A 20,997-nucleotide genomic window follows, 5' to 3' on the forward strand; every position below is an offset into this window, starting at 1 on the left:
GACTTGATCAAAAGTCTGGTGGTCCAGTAAGAGGAATAGAAATCTTGGATTGCACATCTCCTAATTAAGTTCATCCTGGTCTTCCACTTTAAATTCAGGTTCCGACTCAATTGAATGTCCTCTCTGATTGGCAAAGGTCGAAGGAGAAGTCGGAGGCAACGGCCCTCAAGTGGCTAAACAAAAGGAAATGAACAGCTAAGCAAACCCTAGTTAGTGCATAGAGAACGGCTAGGCAAGCCCTAGAAGGCGGAACATGGACATGGTGTAAAAATAGTGCATAGGTTGTGTACCAAGTGATTGGTAAAAGCCTAAACCAACACTCGAGTTGTTTATGAGGGGACTTGCATTGTAATTGTGTGTAGAACACTTGAGTTGTTTATGAGGGGACTTGCATTGTAATTGTGTGCAGTCACTTAAACTTGTAAGTTAGGGCATTCTGTAAGCCTATTTTGATATTGTAACCAGTTAAGTTAAGACTTGACTAGATTGGGGTGAAACCCTATCCTGAGTGTCATCTCAAATTGAAATAGGTGTCATATCACATGTAACTTAATTATATTCAAAACCTAGTAGAGTATTGAGAAAAATACGAAACCCATAAAGGGTATTGCTCCGTGGAGTAGACAGTGAGCCGAACCACGTATATCTTGTGTTTTTTATATGTGAATTTGCATTGGAGTGAGTGGTGTGTATGTCTGTAGGATAGGGGTGGTTGTCATGTAAACTTGGGCCATTGAGTGGCTACATGATGGACAATCATACAACTGTATATTGAATGGTTTATAAGACCATGCAAAATAGTTAAGTCCAAAAATATTTGTTGACACTGTTCACCCCCCTTTAGTGGCATCCTGTGATTCACAGTGTGCTATGACATTATCATTCCCCACTCAAGAATTCCTCCATAAGAGAAATGTAACAATACGTTCCTCCATAAGAGAATGTATCTTATGCTAGAACTCTCTAGAATATGTGGACCATCTTCTCTGGTCATTTCTCTAGATTTGTTTAGAAAGGAGTCTGTAGTAAGTGTTGGCCACATGATCGATCACTCTCTCTTTTAGAGAGAATAGAGGTGGATCTTAAGAAACTTCAATGGTAAATCAATTAGCGATTGCATTGGGAATCTTGCTTTTATTGCTTTGATTCATTATATTTGATGGGAAAGAAACAATACAATATAGACCTCCTCGTCAAAAAAACAATATATCGAATTTGGGAAGCCCTTACTTTTGAGATTAGAAATAGGGTTCAACCAATTCGTATGACAAAGCCCAAACACTTTAAGAAATATGCACCTCGCTATATGCTAGGAACTTCATCTTATCTTTCCCCCCACCCCGGCTACTTAATGTATCATTTTTGTATTTTTGTTTCTTCTCTCCCCCACCCCCCCCCCTTTTTTTTATCTATAATCATTTGTTAGTTGTTTTTCCTCTCCAAGGATTTTGATGTATCATCATTTGAATATTGTTTAGTTCTTTTGTTCAGAGTCCCCTTTTGGCTTTGATGTTGTACTTTACTCTTCTACTTTAATTTACCATTTAACCCAATAATAATAATAATAATTATACCAGGTAACAAGATCGATCTATACCAAAATCCAGAGAAATAGGGATCTCCTGGTTCTATATGGTAAGAAGGATGAGATAGGTGTAATACCGTACTCCGATCCAGTAAGGAGATTAACACTAAGATAGGTGCGATACCTTACTTAGAACTAAATCATGCTGAATTAAAATAAACAAATAAATGAAAGAACAAAGCAAGACCAAGAACTTAAAGAAAGAAATAGAGTTGCAGAAAATTTAAAAGAAAAATAAAAAGCTGTTTAACCAGATCTATTTTTCACAGTCGAGAGGCACTACTGTAGGCTTTCTGTGAAGATAGAACAAGAAGCTGCTGTATGCAGATACTGATGCAGAAAGCTAATAATGCAATCAAATAAAATAATTTGAAATATACTTAATATTTGGAGATCCGATTACAGGTTTGGGTAGGCTTGGGTTGGAGGATTTGAGAAGAAGAAGGGTGTTTGGTCTTTGAGGAGTCTCTGAGCTTTGGGTAGCTAACCTTTGGAGGACGATCAGACTTAAGATGATTGGAGCCTATTGTTGAAGACCGGTGGAGCACTTGGAGGTCTTGGAAGAACTTGCGAGGGATGAAGAATTCTTCTCTAGAGCTTCTCTCTCCTAGTTACAAGATTTGGGTGTATTTTTCAAGTGCTTTGGGTAGTGAGAGTGTGCTCCTTTTATAATGCAAGGAGGTGAATTTGAATTACATTTGAGTTTTCGGTGGATTTGGATTTCATTTGGTACAGTACAGAATTTGTAATAGTACCTAATTTCATTTGGTACTGTACACTGAAATTTAGAACGCTATTTGGGACACTGTTGGCGCCGAAAGTTGGAGTTGCTGTCATCCTATGATTTGGAATCTTCAATGATCTTACCACGACATTCCACGTGTCAGAGACACTATTTTTTGTATTGGTTTGATCAAGAGGTTTGTATCCTATTTGTTTGAGCCGGATATTGGTTGGACTGTCCTTTAACCTGAGACAGTAGCAGTACCTCCTTTCCTTAATAGGTTGTCCGAGGTTATTTGACTAGGTGAGTTTACTATACCACCGATCGGCCAATTTAGAACCGACCTGGCAGTCGTTAGGGGACCAAATCAGGGTTTGGTCCAAGAGGACTTTGATTTTGTGGCCCAACGAGATATTCGTGAGGTTACTTCTTTGAATTTGCTTGAGGAAGATGCCTTGGAGCTGGCGGGCTCATAGTTAGGATCATCTTCATATGGATCTTGGCCATAGCATTGGGCTGGCATAGATCCTTTGATAGACCCTAGACTGTAAGCACCTTCACTAGAGCCTTCATCACTGTCTGAGTCAGATCTGAGCTCAACTAGACGGGCCAAGAGGGCTTCTTTCTCACTTTTGATGCTTGATTTGGATGAGCTTGGAGGGTCGGAACTGGTTTGAGACCCGTAAGACTTTGGATGAGTGCAGTTTTCTGACATTTGGAGACGTCACAATTATCCCACCATTTGACGTTGAAGATCTGACAAAGGACTGGGGTGCCCCAATCGGATGTCTGGAGATCATATATTTGGTATTCCCAGTAAAGTATCCATGCCAGACGGCAATGGAGAAAGAACCGGAGAAGATCAGGTTGGTGTGGTTGTGGGGTTGAGTTTTGACAAAATATTTGGAAGGAATTTTGTATTTGAGGTGGAAGGATATCAACCATAGGACCAAATCGGTCCCACCACTTAGGGAACCAGAGGGGTGTTTAATTATTAAATCTGTATTCAAAACAGAAAAACCAAGAGTGGCGGTGTATTATGTTTTGGAAACATAAGGCTTTGTACCATGCTTCCTGGTAATCATAGTAGGTATAAGTTTGAGGATTAAAGGTCACTGGACAATTTCTTGTGGTGAGGGGGTGACCACCCCAATCTTGAAAGGTAAGGGTTTTGCAGATCGTCACCGTGGTATAGGTAACCAAAGTTTGATCCTTTTTGTCATAATTGAGTTTGAATCTGACAGAGTCAGTATCTACGAGAATAAACTCATAGAATTCTTGATTTTTTGCGGCAGAGGCCGAATGATGGGGCCATCCTTGAAAGAAAACATTTTGAGTTACTTTGACAGGCGAGTCCGTATATTGGAAAAGAGGTTCTTCAATAGTAAAGAGGTCCTTTGTAAGGTTTTTCATGGTATTGGCTTTTGGTTTGTGGTCCTTGGGCAGTTTGGAGGGGTTTGGCATGTGTAGTATGTAGGCTGGAACTTGGCCTGTTTGTGATTTGGATGGGTCCTACTATAGAGGACAAGACTACAACATGGGAGTAAGGTTTATTTGAGGAGGCCAATTGGGACTGGCTCCTAGTGACTATTTGATTCGATGGTGCCGCAGAGGCGCCATAGCTGGATTTGGTTTTGATAATGGAATATGAAGAGGTGGACTCCTTACGGAGAGCCATTCTGATAAGGTTGATTTGTGGAGTCTGGCCGTGTAGGAATCCACGGGTAAGAAAGTCAGGGACAAAATTTGATTCTCCTTTAATATATTCTATTTGAAATTCAAAAATCGATAATAAAGCTTGCCGTTGGGCAAAAATTTGTTTTGATGCAAGATTTGAAACATCATTTTGTAAAACATATTTAGCTGCGCTATAGTCAACATGAAATTAAAATGATTTATTTAATAATGCATTTTGAAATTTTTGTATGCATAGAACAATTGATAGAATTTCCTTTTTGATGGTACTGTAATTCTTTTGGGCAGAATTCCAAATACCAGATGTGAATTGAATTATTTGTTCTTTATTATCATTTAGAAGTTTTTGTTTCAGAATCCCTCCATACCCAATGTCTGAGGCATCGGTTTCAACGATTTTAAAGGCCTCAGGATTAGGGATAAATAAGCAAGAAATTTCTTTGACTAATTTTTTGATAGTCTGGACGGCCGAGGTTTGGGCCGAAGACCAAGGAGTTAGTTTCTTTTTAAGTCGAAGGTATAAGGGTTCGGCTATTTTTCTGATTTGGGGAAGAAAATCACGAACGTAATTTAAGCTTCCTAAAAACCTTTGTAGTTGGGTTTTGTCGAGAATTTGATCAGGGAATTTTTCACCAAAGGTAATGGCACGATCGATGGGGGTAAGAGTACCCTTTTCAATTAAATGACCAAGGAATCTACTTTGGTGAGGAAAAATTTCATTTTTCTTTTGGATAACACAAGACCATTTGTTTTATGATTTGGTAGAATGTCCTAAAATGTTTGAAATGTTGTTCAATAGAATTTGAGAAGACTAGGATATCATCAATGTAGACAATAGTGAATTGTCTGTGAGAATTGAAGATATCATTCATAATCTTCTAAAATTCACTGGGAGCATTTTTGAGGCTGAATGGCATAACATTCCATTCATATAGGCCAAAGGGGGTTGTGAAGGCAGTTTTGTATCTATCCTTTTCATGAATCTGGATTTGCCAAAAACTAGATTTCATATCAAATTTTGAAAAGATTTTTGCTTGGTAAATTATTTGTAAGAGGTCTTTTTGGTTTGGGATTGGGTATCTGACCCATTGGAGAGCATCATTTAATGGTTTGTAATTAAAAACTAACATGAGAGTTCCTTATTCAATTTCAGCAGCCTTGTTGACATAAAAGGCACTACAACTCCAGGGATAAGTACTGGGCCGAATGAGCTTTTTAGCCAGGAGGTCATTAATTTCTTCTTTGCATGTTTCAAGGAGAGTTTGGTTTATTTGGGCTGGTCGAGCTTTAGTTGGGATTTGAAAATCTGAAAATCCTAAAGCAGATAGAAGGGAAACCATATGCTGCTTACGATGCCAGAAGGCATCAAGGACATCAGAACAAAGGTTGGACTCGAATTTGGATTTAATTTGATTAATTTGATGAATGTTTTGGAATTTTTAATTTGTTCAGAGATTCTTTGGTGAAGAAGTTATGTTTTAAGGAAATTTAATTGCTTAATTTTATTGACACTTTGGTTCATAAGATTTTGGGTTTGTAAAAAAGGAAAGACAATTTTTTGTCCTTGAAATTTTGTCGTGATTCCATCTTGGGTTATTTTAAATGGTTTGATTTTCTGTAGGAAAGGTTGACCAAGGATTATGGTTTGGTCAAGATCTTTTGCAAGGATGAAGGTTTGGGGAAAACAGAGGCCTTTGTTACAAACATGGGTATTTGAGATTTTTATTGGACATTTAACCCAAATCCATTAGCCTTGTTAAGACATTGGGTAGTTCGTTCATAGAACTAGGTTGGAATGGCACCTTCGTTGATGCAATTGGCATTTGCACCAAAGTCAACTAAGGCAATGACAGAAAATTTAAATGAGGCGTTAATAACTAAGGTTATGTGAATATACCAATTTTGACAAGTAATGGTAGATACAAAACCAGGGATAACAGGGTTAGGTTCAGTAAGTTCTTGGTTTGCAAAAGGATTTGTTAGTGGTTCATTATTTGAAGTTGAGGCTTGTTGGTTTTGTTGCCAATTTAGGAAGGTTAATTGTTGTTTGATATGTTTTATTTCATACTGCAAAGACGCAGTGGTAGTTTCAAGGGATTTGATTCGACCAGAATGGTCGAGAATATGAGGTTTTGATATTTTATCGAATTTTTGCATGATTTGTTGGAGATTGTATGGTTGAGGAGAATTTTGGGTGGAAACATTGTTTCTAAAATGTTCAAGACAGGCCTTCTTTTGTTTAGGGTCTGTCAGACTATCGATATAATCGAAAATATTTGAATTAGGGGATGCACGGAGCATCCGGACAGATTTGGGAACACAATCTTCACAGCTAAGACCAATAATGTATGAATCACAAGCACAAGCTTGAAAATTCTCATTATTAGATGAACTGGAAGTAGTATGCTCAGAAGCTTGGATTTGATTAAGTTTGTAATTTTCATCTTCAGAGGAGGATGAAGAGGTTTCTTGAAATAGGCAAGAATTTGGGTTTTGTCTTGCTCGAAGATTTGTAAGGAATTAATTTTATTTGAGACTCTACAAAATTTGGCGATATGGCCAGGTTTGCCACATCGAAAACATCCTTGAGAGGATTTGTCAGGTTTTGGATCTTTGAAATTTTTAGGTGCCTTGAAAGGCTTCCTATATTTGTTATACTTAGGTTTTGAAGGAGTTTTATGATAAAACTCAGGGGTTGTGAATGGTCTATGAGACACATACTTTTTGTCTTTGTGAAAATTTTTATAGTATTTGCGAGAAGACTTGTGTTTATGTTTTGTTGGAGGTCTAAGGGGAGGAAAACCGAATTGTTCGCAAAAACCTCCTAATTCACGTTTGTAAAATTTGTTTTCTTTATGAATTTGTTTCTTTAGTCTAATGTCTGTGCAGAGGGCGAGGCCTTCTTCATGAATTAGACTAATGATTTGGCCATAAGACATTTGATCATAGGGAATGATCCCATTATTTTCTTTCCTAAGGCGTTGTTTGATTTTCTCAGAAAATAAAGTTGGTAATCCTGTAAGGAATTTTTCTTTCCAACAGGGAAGGTTTGTGTCAGGTCTGGTTAAGACTTTGGTTAAGAAGGTATCTTTGTACCATTTGAAATCATGTAATTTTTTACATTGAAGGTTTGATAGTTGTTCGGCTGTTCTATCTTTGAGACGAGAAGGGTTTCCTAAAAAATAATTAGCAATGCTGAAAATAAGGGTATTAACAGCATCCTCAATATGAATACATTCACCATCAAGAAGAGGGGTCCCTTCAGGTGTAATTTGGACAGCCATTAGGATTTCAGTTTTTTGTACATCGGTCAGGACATAATCCACCAACCTTTGAGTTGGCCAGTAAAGCCAGAAACAAGTAAGGTAGCCACAACACTATCAGGTGTATTTTTTATACGATGTGCGTTGCTAACCATGGTCATTTCCTGGAGTTTGTTCATGAGATTATGTTTAGACAAACCATCTATGTTCCATTCATAGATGATACCACTTTGGTAGGAAGCCTGAGGAGCAGTTCCTCTAGCTTCAATTTGAAGGTCAGGGAAGACAGGATGTTGGGTTGAACTTTGACCAATTTGTTTAATATGTGGGAAGTCTTCTTCTTTAGAACTTGAGGAAGAATCTAAAGAACATCCTATAATGGTGTGAACACCTCTATTATTTGATTCAGCCGAGGGTTCAGTTGAGGGCTGGTTTTGAACTGGTGTTTGTGGATCGTCCAAATTTGCTTCTAAATGTGCTTCAACAGCATTTAGAATAGTAAGATGTTGATTAATTTGGTCTAAGATAAATGATTTGTTAAGAGCATTTTGTTGTTTTTGGGGAATATTATAAGGTTTGAATAGAGGAACAGAAGTTAGAACCGGAGCCGGTGTCATAGACGAAGAGGCTAACAGTTTAGGTTGGATAAGGTTCTTAACTCTGGATAGTTGAGTACGTATGGTTTGAAGACTTAAATTTGTAAAATTTAATTATTCAATTTGTCTTTTGTTTGGATCCTTTTGTTTGGAGACTTTGAATGGGGAGGCAATTATCTCATTATTTTTATAGTTATGTTTGATACTTTCCACCAGGGGATGGATAGCAGTAGTCGTTGGACCAGTGCAAAGGGTCCAAGATTTGTGAGAAGCAGTTTGAGTACATATTTGATTATGCCAGGGATAGTGGATATTGTTATCCTGGGCATAAATATCAAAAAATGTAAAGAAGAAAACATTTGTTTTAAGGTTTGTCATAAAATTATACCACTTTGTTCGAATTTGTGCTTGTTGTTCAAGGTTGAAAGTTTTTAAGAACCAGTCACGTTTTTGTTTGTTTTTAAGTGACTCAAAATCGGTCCGAAGTAAAGTTTTATCAATTTGGTAATTTGTGGTTGTTTGAATCATGTAAACTCCGAGATTACTTAGATCACGAGGAGGCGGTGCAACCTCAAAGTGTGTTGGAGACTGTTGATCAAGAGTCTCAGAAGGGGTTGTTTCAGGAATGGTAGTTGTGGTTTCATATGTTCCATGGACAACATTTTGACTGGATTGGAGACCAATAAGGTTTTGGAAAGGTGGTGGAGTCCTAGTTTGGGGAATCCATTTACCTATGTCAGAGGAAGTCGATGCATCTGAGCATGATCTTCGGGAACTACTTTGGCAAACAGGAGGGGATATTTGTCGGTTAAACCGAATGGAAACTAATCCGTCAGAATCTTGGGAGATAGAACGGATACTAGTGTTCGAAACTTGAGGGGGAATTGCAGTTGTTTGCAGCTGCCATTCCTCAGGGAAAGTGATATCTTTCCATTGACAAAGTTTTAGGTAGACAATTTGACCCTGAATACAATTAGTTTCAAGGTAAAGGGTCTGTCCCTTAGGAGAAGCCCTACGGGCACAAGGTTGAATAGATTTCATGGCTTTGTATTTGATTCGGTGGATGATGAAAATTGGGATGGTTCCATGCATCAATTTGTATCCATGGGTTTTGAGGTTGAGTTTGAGCGAATGTAAAATGCTTGGGTCCTCAAGGGCTATGGACATATTTGGGTACACATTGAAATGGACGGGTCCATAACAAGGGCTTGTTTCAATGGCTCCTAGAAGGGAATCATTGAACTCAAGAAATCTTTGGTCGCGAAGGGCTAACAACATAGAGGTGTTAAGACCTTCTCGGTGAAGTGGTTTGATGGCCACTTGGACTAAACCAATATGGACATAATTAAATTTGTGATCTTTATATAATTCTTGTAGGGTATTTGGATAAAAAAGTTGAATTTCTTGCGTTTACGGGGTGAAATTAATGGTTTGTTCTATGGTTTTAACAGTCTCGAGGCCAAACCAGTCTCGATCATAGATATCAATTCTTGAGATTTTTGGCATATTCCAGGTTTGAAGTTGACGGTCAAGTCTTGTAGTTTGTTCATCATAATTGAGCACATTAGAACTTGTGCTAGCCTCACCTGCCGATCTCATAGACATAGAGCGGGATAGACGATTCATGATTTGAGATGTCTTAAACTTGGGGTAACCTCCTAGATCTAGTCATTTGATGGTGTATATCCAACTTAATTTGGGCACAAACGTGGTCTTACACTCTCATCTGCCACTCCTCCCAAAAGTCCAAAGGCTTCTACACCGTCAAAAACTAAAAATAATATGATTACACAAAAGAAAAGAAATCTGTAAAAAATAAACCGAATCCACCACCACCGTGGCTCTGATACCACGGTGGTATCTTATTATTATTGTTATTTCCTCAATCCATGCAAATTGCATATTAGTTTTGTCAACCTTTTGGTTTTATCTTATTTCTCCTATCAAGATTAGGCCTTTTGTCTTTATGTCCTTTCCTAATCTAGATTTTTTGTGTTTCTTTTATAGATTCTCACATTCCATCCCTATGTTATTTTTCAATTAGTTTATTTTTTATACTTTACCACCATAGATTGTTATACCCATCCCTAAAATTTCCTATTTTAAATGTACAGATGAGGCACCAGAGGACATCAGTTCCAATGAGTACTGGGTAACAACTATATTTTGCTAAGAAGAAAAGGACGACCCCGCCTGTATCTGCTATCTATGGCCCAATAAATGGAAGGATTTCCGAACATAGAAGAAGGTTAGTCCAAGCCTTCACACCTCACAAGAAAATTCCCAAGCTTTAATAATGAAATGTACCAAGAGGTGGGGCCACACATTGAAAACATCTTGGGAAGGCCCCCATTCAACTTAAGAATCCATTTTCACGTAGAAGGGACCATGTAACACCCTAAATCTTACCTCTTTACATTGATTATGAACAAGCAAGAGTAGCAGATTGGTGAAGCCAACACTAGCTTGGCTGGCAACACTGGAATGCCTAGAAGGGAAGGATGACCCGACGTGTACCTGTGCCTCCTGCCAATAGTGTTGGAAGAGTCAGCAAGCAAAGTGGGCCAGTAGGTGCTTACTAACCCTTGAAATGGACTGGAAGTGATAGGGAGTACAACAGACCCAAAGGGGGGCAAGTCTGGCTCAACCAACTAGAGAGTTCTAGACATGACTGGCCTACCTATCATGTGAATAGAATGGCCAGAATTTGCTGAAAATGGGTCCCACTTTTGGAAATTGGACATGTGGATCTATTCCCATGGGTTTGAATTGAATAAGGTAGTAACATAATTAGTTTTAATTATGTATATATGTATATATGTATATATATATACACCTCATATTGTATAAGTAGTATATATATATATTATATATAATTGGGTTAGTGGGGCTATATAAGAGCCACCACCGACAACATTTCTCGCACAACAATACTTTGACAACAAGAGGGAGAAAGAAGAAAGATGAGGAAGAAGAAAAGAAGAGAAGAAGAGAAGAGAAGAGAGGAAAATCAAAGAAGAAATTCACTTACTTAGAGTGCTGCTAGATAGATTAACAAATAGGTAAGTAATTCTCACTTATATGAACTTGTAATAAGAAAGATTTTTCAGAAATTAGAAGGGATATGACCAGATTCTGTTGTATGGAAGAAATTCTGGAATTTTGGCAATACTCTTAACTATATGGAGTCTAATTTCACTGTTCATTGATGGATTAGTTGAAGGACTTTGAAAATTAAAAAAATGGTTACAAGAACCATGACCGATTGGGGTTAGAATGTGAGAACTCTCACTTAAGATCTTAAAATAGGGAATTATTTAGAGAAGAAATGAAAGCTCTCTCTCAATTCTATTCTCTAAAGACTTTAATGGTACATGCAAAGGAATTGAGGCTTAATTCTTCACATGCAAAGTAAAGTCTGTGATGATATACAGGCAAACAATGTGTTGACATGCTTGTGCCATCTGAGGGGCATGGGTGTGACACTATGTGGTACCTGCTAATATATGTACAGACTTTCAAAATTTACTTATAGTAACCCATTACATTACATTAATCCAAGTATCAAAATATATGTACACAAAAAGAATCCTTCCACCTGTCAAACCATAATTGGCCTCTACCTCCATCCTCATATATACACAAAAAGAATCATAATATCACATCTCAAATAAACTATCCACCATATACACAATCATCGCACTCACAATCAGGTCCATGACTGAAATCATCAAAATCTGGAGTACATGCCAACTGATCCAATACCAAGGCATCATGCTCAGTACTGGTAGCCTGTAGGTGACTGCTCTCCTCATCTATAGAACAAAGGAAAATGGGGGTTTATCACTTGTAATGCTCAGTGAGGGGTGAGGTAGAACAACACATGCATATGCAAACGCATGTTCCACATATAAGGGTGATGCTCATGAATCCATTTATTTATCTATACAATTTCCCAAGTCCTTTACCAAGTCTCATCATCTATGGGTATAGTGCTATGCAACAGAGATGGCATTCCCTACCCTATACGTTAGGCCCTCAGGAATACAAGGAAGAGCCAATCGAAACCTGATCAGAGCCTCACTCCCCCTGCTAACCCCTAGATGGTAACCCTGTATAATGCTATCCACCAGGCATATAGTACGTCATATCCTATCCAAATCCACAACTGATATGATATCACACATCACATCACAAAGTGCACTACTGATCAACCACATATATCGGGATTAGTCCATACCTAACCCCCTACGCACAAGGGGTGTAGCACTTGGGGTTGTGATACCTAGCCAGCATACTAAATAATACACGACCGATCATCCAAATCACACATGCATACATGGGCACCTGCTCATGACCCATCTCACTTGCCTTACCTTCCACATTTCCATCACCATCAATTCCATCATACAACAAACATGAAAGTAGATGCAAATGAAGAAAATAAATACATATGCACAAACATAACAAGTAATGCATGAACAACATAAATAAACACACCAAAAGAAGTAAGGTAGAGGGGCACCCACTCACCTGAACAATCTGAATCAGTTCCCACTTTTCCAGGTGCTAAACTTGTTCCCTCACAGTTAATTAGAAATCCTAAAATTCAAAATCATATATATATATATATATATTAATATAGATTTTAAGTTAGTTCACACCACAATTGGGTCACTTTATATTCCCCTATAAGCCCTACAGGTCCCCTCTCAGACCCATTGTCAGAATTTGAGGGCAAAAAGGTCTCTAGAAGCCTAACCGGCTGGAGACCATGGCCCAACCGGCCGGCTGGATGTCTCCCACTGGTCGTGCCTTTTCTGCAGAATTTTGATTTCTATTAGCTCTCTATAGATTACCTATATACTTGGCCATTAGACACCTATTTCTGCATCATACCTTCATAACAATGAATAAATACTTCAATCTTTATCACTTAATTAATCCAACATTAATCTATTTTAATTAGTTATGTTAATTACCCATTTCAGTAGAAATTCAGTAATCAAACTTCATAATCTAAAAAAAATTTCATTCATAGGTATGAATTAACATCAATTTCCCTGATCCAAGTCCAATCTAACCGTACCCAGTCAGGCCACTTACCCCAAGATCCTACCTAGAAGAGTCCATAACACCACATCCAATATGTTATACATAGTCAGAATCAAAAGAATTTTGCAACGAATAAATTAAAATCAAGTAAGGATAATATTCACCCAGTGCATCTAAGTGATATTGATAGTATATGTACAAAAATTCGGAATTTACATGCAATGATCCATATAATACATTAGTCCAAGTAATCAAAATATATGTACACAAAAAGAATTCCTTCCACTTGTCAAACCATCAAAAACTGGTCTCTTCCTCCATCCTCATATATACACAAAAAGAAGCACACTATCATATCTCAACTGAACCTACTGTCCACCATATACACAATCATCGCACTCGCAATCGGGTCCGTGACTGAAATCATCAAAATCTAGAGTACATGCTAACTGATGCAAAACAATAGCATCATGCTCAGTACCAATAGCATGTTGGTGACTGCTCTCCTCATTTATAGATCAAGGGAAAATAGGGTGGTGAGCACTGGTAATGCTTAGTGAAGGGTAGGGGAGAACAAAAAAATGCATCCATATGCAATGCATACATCACAAATAAAGAATGATGCTCAAGAGTCCATTTAATTAACTATTCACATTCCCTAGTCCATTACTAAGTCCTATCACCTATGGGTATAGTGCTACGCAACAGAGGTGGCATTCCCTACCCTATACATTTGGCCCTCAAGAATACAACTCGTTGCAGGTAGGAACCAGCAGGTCCCAGTTAGAGCCACAGTCCCTCGGCTAACCCCTAGATGGTAACCACATATAAAATAATCACCAGGATACAGTACGTCACATCCTGGCCAAATCCATAATTGATATCACACATCACATCACCAAGTACACTGCTAATTAGGTAGCCACATATGTCGAAATTAGTCCGTACCCAATCCCCTATGGACAAGGGGTGTAACACTTGGGGTTGTGATACCTAGCCAACATACTAGATGATGCAAAATCAATTCATCCATACCACACATGCATACATAGGCACCTGCTTGTGACCCATCTCACTTTCCTTATTTCCATATTTCCATCACCATCATTTTCATCACACCATATACATAAACGTAGATGCAAATGCAGAAAATAAATACATATGCACAAACATAATAAGTGATGCATGAACAACAATAATAAACACACCAAAAGAAGTAAGATGGTGGGGCACCCACTCACCTGGAAAATCGGACTCAGTTCCCACTTTTCCAGGTGCAGAACTTGTTCCCTCACAGTTAACTGGAACTGCTAAAATATAATATATATATATATATATTAAAATAAACTTGAGTTAATTTACATCTCAATTTGGGTCACATTATATACCCTTATAAGCCCTACATATCCCCTCTCTGACCCATACTTTGTTGTCAAAGTCTGAGAGCAAAAAGGTCTCTAGAAGCCTAACCGGCTAGAGACCATAGCCCGACTAGCCATCCAGATGCCTCCCACCGGTCGTGCCATTTCTGTAGAATTTCAATTTTTCCAGCTCTCCTTGCAGATTTCTCCACAAACCTAGTATTTGTTGCCATATTTCGGTACTAGACTTTCACAACAGTACTACATTACATAATTTCTATCACTTAAATCATCAATTCACTAACCTTTTAACAAATTTTGATCAATTTTACAATTTCAGCAGTAATTCCCAAAATCATACTTCATTGTTCATAATCTCATTCACAGGTAAGGGTTAGATTAAAATCTTCATAATCAAACCTAAATCTAAGGTTGCATGCATACATTTCTTCATAAATTCCACTTTGCATGTAAGAGATCAGACGTCAATTACTTGCATGTTGAGTTGAGATATTCCAAGAACAGAAATTATGCAGGAATTTCAGTTCTTCTCAAGTTCTCTTACTGTTCTAAACTTTCAGGTGAAAATCCACACACATTAACCCCAATCGATCATGGTAGATGTGCATCATTATACATTTTCCCAACCAGTTCTTCAAATTAGAAACTAAAACCTCATATGATAGGGATTTCTGCAGAATTTTCCAAAATTTCTCTCATGCAACATATTCCAACCCAAATCGGTTCTTACCCTTTTAATTTGTGAAAATTTTCTTCTTGTTACCAGTTAATACAGGTGAGTAAATGACTTACCATACAGCTGATCCTTCCAATAGTGATCTAAGGGCAGAAATCTCCTCTCTTCTCTTCTCTTCTTCTCTTCTCTTCTCTTCTTCTTCTTCTTCTTCTTCTTCTTCTCTTCTCTTCTTCTTCTTCTTCGTCCTTCTTTCCTCCTCTTGCTGTCCAAGTGAGTATAGTGTGAGAAGAGGGTCAGTGGAGCTCTTTTATAGTCCCACTAACCCACGTTATATATATATATATATATATATAATATAATATATATTACATACATATATGTATATTCAAATATAGTTATAATACTTATACAATATGATATGTATATATAATTACATACTTACAACTAATTATATTTCAAGATTAATTTAGTTTTTATGATTTTATTAATTAACTCTATCATTCGTGTCAAACCCATGGAAATAGGACCACATGTTCAATTTCCAAGAATGGGACCCATTTTCATCCAATTATTGCCAATCTGTCCATAGGCCTGTCATGTCCAGAACTCTCTAGCCGGTTGAGCTAGACTTGCTCTGTTGTACTCCCTATCACTTCCAGTCCATTTTAAGGGTTAGTAAGCATCTGTTGGCCCACTTTGCTTGCTGACTCTTCCAACGCTATTGGCAGGAGGCCCAGATACATGTTGAGTCATTCTTGCCTTCCTGGCATTCCACTGCTGCCAGCCAAGCAAGTTTTGGATTCTCCAATCTGCTACTCTTTCTTGTTCACAGTCAATGTAAAGAGGTGAGATTTGGAGTGTTATAGTTTCCCCCCTTCAGACAAAAAATTTCGTCCTCGAAGTTTGCAAGAGTTACCTAGTAAGCCAAACAGTTCTGGGTACTTTTCTTTCACTTCATCTTCTCTTTCCCAGGAAGCTTCTTGCTCTGGATGGTTCTTCCATTTGATCTTCACATATGGAATGGTTCGACTCTGGAGTTGATATTCTTTTCTATCAAAGATGCCTTCAAGTTGTTCATCATAACTCAAATCATCATTCAACTCCAAAAGTTTCACATTAGGAAACACATGTGAAGGATCTGCAATGTACTTCTTCAGCATAGAGACATGGAATACATTATGAAATCTATCCAACTCTGGAGGTAATGCCAATCTATAGGCTGTTTTGCCAATCCGATTCAGTATCTCAAAAGGTCCAATGTACATTGGGCTTAATTTACCTCACTTTCTAAATCTCTTGATGTCTTTGATTGGTAAAATTTTTAGAAATACCTTTTCACCTACCTAAAACTCAAAAGGCTTCCTTCTGCTGTGTGCATAACTCTTTTGTCTGGATTGAGCTGCCTTGTTTCTTTCCCTAATCATATCCACCTTCTCACAGGTAATTTGTACTAGCTCAGGTCCCAAAATTATTCTTTCTCCCACTTCATCCTAATACAATGGGGTTCTACACTTCTTTCCATACAGAGCTTCAAAAGGTGCCATACTAATAGTTGATTGATAGTTGTTATTATATGCAAATTCAACAAATGGTATATGTTCATCCCAACTATAGCTCATAGCTATAACACAAACCCTCAACATATCTTCTAAGGTTTGGATTGTTCTTTCTGTCTACCTATCTGTCTGAGTATGAAATGTTGTGCTAAATTTTAGTCTAGTTCTCATTGCCTTCTGTACACTTTCCCAAAATTTAAAAGTGAAGCAGGAATCACTATCGGAAAAAATACTAAAAGGCACACCTTGATATCTCACTATGTTTTCAATGTACAGCTGAGTTAGCTTCTCTATGGAGTAAGATATCTTCATGGGTATGAAATGGGCTACTTTAGTCAATCTATCAATAACTGCCCAAACTATATCATTTCCTCTCCTGGTCCTTGGTAGTCCTATCACAAAATCCATGATAACATGTTCCCATTTCCACTCCGGCATAGGAAGAAGTTGTAGAACCCCATGTGGCCTTTGTCTCAATGCTTTCACTTGCTGACAATTCATGCACTTTGCCACATGCTCAGCTACATCAGTCTTCATACCATGCCACCAATATGTTTTCTTCAGATCTCTATACATTTTTGTGCTTCCAGGATGTACAGAGTAAGGAGTACTGTGAGCTTCACTCAAAATCAACTCTATCAGCTTTTCTTCCTTTAGAGCACACAATCTGTCATTGAACCACAAAGTTCCATCTTTCATTGGAAATCTCAAATCCTTTTGTCTTCCATCATTAATAGCATTCATAGTTTTCCTCAACATATCATCTTTAGGTTGGGCTTCCTTGATCTGCTCAAACAAGGATAGTTTAATAGTAAGTGTGGCAAGTGCCATATCTTCAGGTGTCTCCACTTCCACAATTACCTCTAAACCAAACTTTTTTGCCTCTTCAATCAACAAAGGGTTTGCAGTAAGTACAACTAATCTAGTAACTTTGTGTTTCCTACTGAGAGCATCTGCTACTACTTTGGCTTTCCCTGGATGGTAATGAATGGTGCAGTCATAGTCTTTCAATAATTCTAGCCATCTTCCTTGTCTCATATTCAGTTCTTTTCGAGTGAAGAGATACTTAAGGCTTTTGTGGTCACTATAAATCTCACATTTCTGACCATACAAATAGTGACGCCAAAATTTTAAAGTAAAAATGACTGCTACCAATTCCAAGTCATGGGTAAGAATTATATCTCAATGGTCTAAAAGTATAAGCAATTACCCTACCATCCTGCATCAACACACATCCCAAACCTTGTTTAAAGGCATCACTATATACCACCAGACCTGTACCATTTGGAATGGCAAGGACTGGAGCTATCACCAATCGATGCTTCAAATCCTAAAAACTATTTTCACATTCCTCAGTCCAATGAAATTTGACTCCCTTCCTAGGCAACCAAGTCATGGGAGCCAAAATTCAGGCAAAGTTCTCAATAAATCTCCTGTAATAACCTATTGAGCCCAAAAAACTCTGAATCTCACTTACAGTCTTAGACTCCTAATACGGCCTTCACTTTTCCATAATCAACTTCAATACCCCTAATAGATTCAATGTGCCCCAAGAAATTCACTTGTGATAGCCAAAACTCACATTTACTAAACTTTGCATACAACTGCTTCTCTCTCAACCTCTATAATACTGACTTCAAATGAACTACATGATCCTCTCTACTCTTGGAATAGATCAATATATCATCAATAAAGACAATCACATATTGATCTAGCATATCATAGGATACTCTATTCATCAATCCCATAAAAGTTGCTGGTGCATTGGTCAGTCCAAATGGCATAACCACAAATTCATAGTGGCCATACCTAGTCCTAAAAGTTATCTTTTGGATTTCTTCTCCTTGATCTTCAATTGGTCACACCCTGAACTTAAATCAATCTTAGAGAATGTATTGGCTCCTTGCAATTGATCAAACAAATCATCAATATGGGAAAGAGGATACTGGTTCTTAATTGTCAATTTGTTCAACTCCCAGTAATCAATACACATCCTTAAACTCCCATCTTTGTTATTTACAAACAAGACTGGAGATCCCCAAGGTGATACACTAGGTCTAATGAAACCCTTCTTAAACAAGTCCAGTAATTGTTCCTTCAACTCCTTCAATTTTGTAGGAACCATCCTGTGGGGTGCCTTTGACACTGGTGCTGCCCTAGGTACTAAATCAATACAAAATTTAGTCTCTATCTGGGGGCACACTACACAAATCCTCTGAAAATACATCTAGAAATTCTGTTACTACTTCCAGTTCTTCTAGTGTTGCAGTTTCCCTTGTTGTATCTTGGACACATGCCAAGTACGCTTTACATCTTTCTTCTAACAACTTTTGTACTTGGATGGCAGGAATCAACATTCTTTTTGTTTCCTTTCTATGTCCCTGAAATATAAACTCATCTCCATATCTGGGTCTAAGCATGGTTTTCTTTTCAGCATAGAACACACATGCTCGGTATGCCAATAGCCAATCTATACCTAGGATAGCAACAAAGTCTTTCATATCTATGCAAATCAAGTGAGTTATCATTTCTCTCTCACAAATCTGAATAGTACAGGGTTCATACACATCCTCTATGTTCACAATAAACCCTATAGGTGTACTGATCATCAACTAATAAGTTAAGCTTTTAAGTTTCACACCCAGCCTTGGAGCAAAATTAGAAGATACAAATGAATGAGATGCACCAGAATCAAACAATACATATGCTGGTATATTAGAGACAAGCATTGTACCACTACTCTAGGTGCAACCTCATCTTCCTCAGCTGTTAGTGCAAAGACCTTCCCAGTTGCTTGCAACTTCTTTGTGCGTGTAGAAGAAGAAGAAGAAGTCACACTCTGCTCACTAACTTTTCTCTGAGGACAAAATATTGTATAATACCCCATCTGCTAGCATATATAGCACCTCACATTAATAGGCTGAGTTGTGGACACTATTGGCTGTGACTATGCTAATTGTGATGAGTAGGTACTCTACTAGTCTCTCTCTGTTTGGTTATTGTGGCAAAAAAAGAAGCTCCCCTTCCAAACCTTCCAAAATGTCTCCATGTGTTTCCTATTCTAGCCCTTCTTGCTCCCTTATTTGGGTAACCTTCCCTCTACTTGTCGTTAATAGACTTTGGTGGGTGCAGAGATCTTTCTAGTTGCCTGTGACTTCTTGGTGAATGCAGAAGAAGAAGAATTCACACTCTGCTCACTAAATTTCCTCTGAGGACAAAATCTTGTATAATGCTTCATCTGCTGGCATATATAGCACCTCACATTAATAGGCTGGGCTATGGACATTGTTGGTTGTGACTGTGTTGATTGTGACTGGGTAGGTACTCTACTAGCCTCTCTTTGTTTGGTTGTTGTGGCAGAAGAAGAAACTTCCCTTCCAAACCTTCCAAACTGTCTCCCTGTGTTTCTTGTTCTTGCCCTTCTTGCTGCTTGAATCAGGTAACCTTTCCTCTGCTTATCCTCAATAGAATTTGTAATCTAAACCACATCAGCATAATTCTGGTGCTGATGAGCTACTAGATAGCTCTATTGCCAAACCTCAAACAGTTCTCAATTTTCTTTGCTTTTGCACTGTCATTCTTTATATGTTCTGGGGTAAAATAGTACAAATCCTCAAACTACTGTTGGTATTCCAACACTGACTTAGGTCCTTGAGTCAAAGCCATAAACTCTAACTCCTTCCTATCTCTCTCACTGAAAAGAAAATAGTTCCCATAGAATACCTCTACAAACTGATCCCAGGTGGGATGTGGATGTGTGGCTAGCAATATAGGTCTGGTAACCTTCTACCAGGCATAGGCTTCATTCTGTAGTTGATAGGTAGCACACATGATCTTTTGTTCATCATCACAACCTAACATTGCTAATGCTTTCTCAATTCCTTCCATCCATTTTGATGGTGCTAATGGGTCAGAACTCACCACACTGAAATATGGAGGCTTATACTTCTGAAATTTCTTCATCAACCTACTCATATCAGTCTACACTTGTACTGTTGATGGGTTCTCTAAACCTTGTTGTCCTGTCTATGTACTAAGATCTGGTACATCTTAGGTTGCTTGCTCGCCTATAGTCTATGGTGCCTCTTATGCAGGTGGAACTGGTATTCCCCTAGCACGCACTATTGTGACCAACTCCTCAATAACCCTATTTTGTTACTGTTGCTGCTGTTGCATACTCTGCTGTATTATTTGTTGCAGCCCTTGCTATATACCCTGGACCATATTGGTCATCAGAGTAGCCACATCTTGCACTGTAAGCACTGGAGGTGACACATGCTGCCGTTGCTGCAGTGGCAAGTGCAGAAACCGATTCTTTTGTTCCTGAAATTGACTCACTTTCCTTCTCATCACTCATAGACACCCCAGGGTGAGCTCTAGTAGTAGGCTAACCCATTTTCTGGTGCCGTATACCTTATTGAGGTTGAGCTTGTTTAGGTGGCATATTGGGAATTTCTTGAAAATC

This window comes from Macadamia integrifolia, unplaced genomic scaffold (genome assembly GCF_013358625.1).
Source record: "Macadamia integrifolia cultivar HAES 741 unplaced genomic scaffold, SCU_Mint_v3 scaffold864, whole genome shotgun sequence".
NCBI lineage: Eukaryota > Viridiplantae > Streptophyta > Magnoliopsida > Proteales > Proteaceae > Macadamia > Macadamia integrifolia.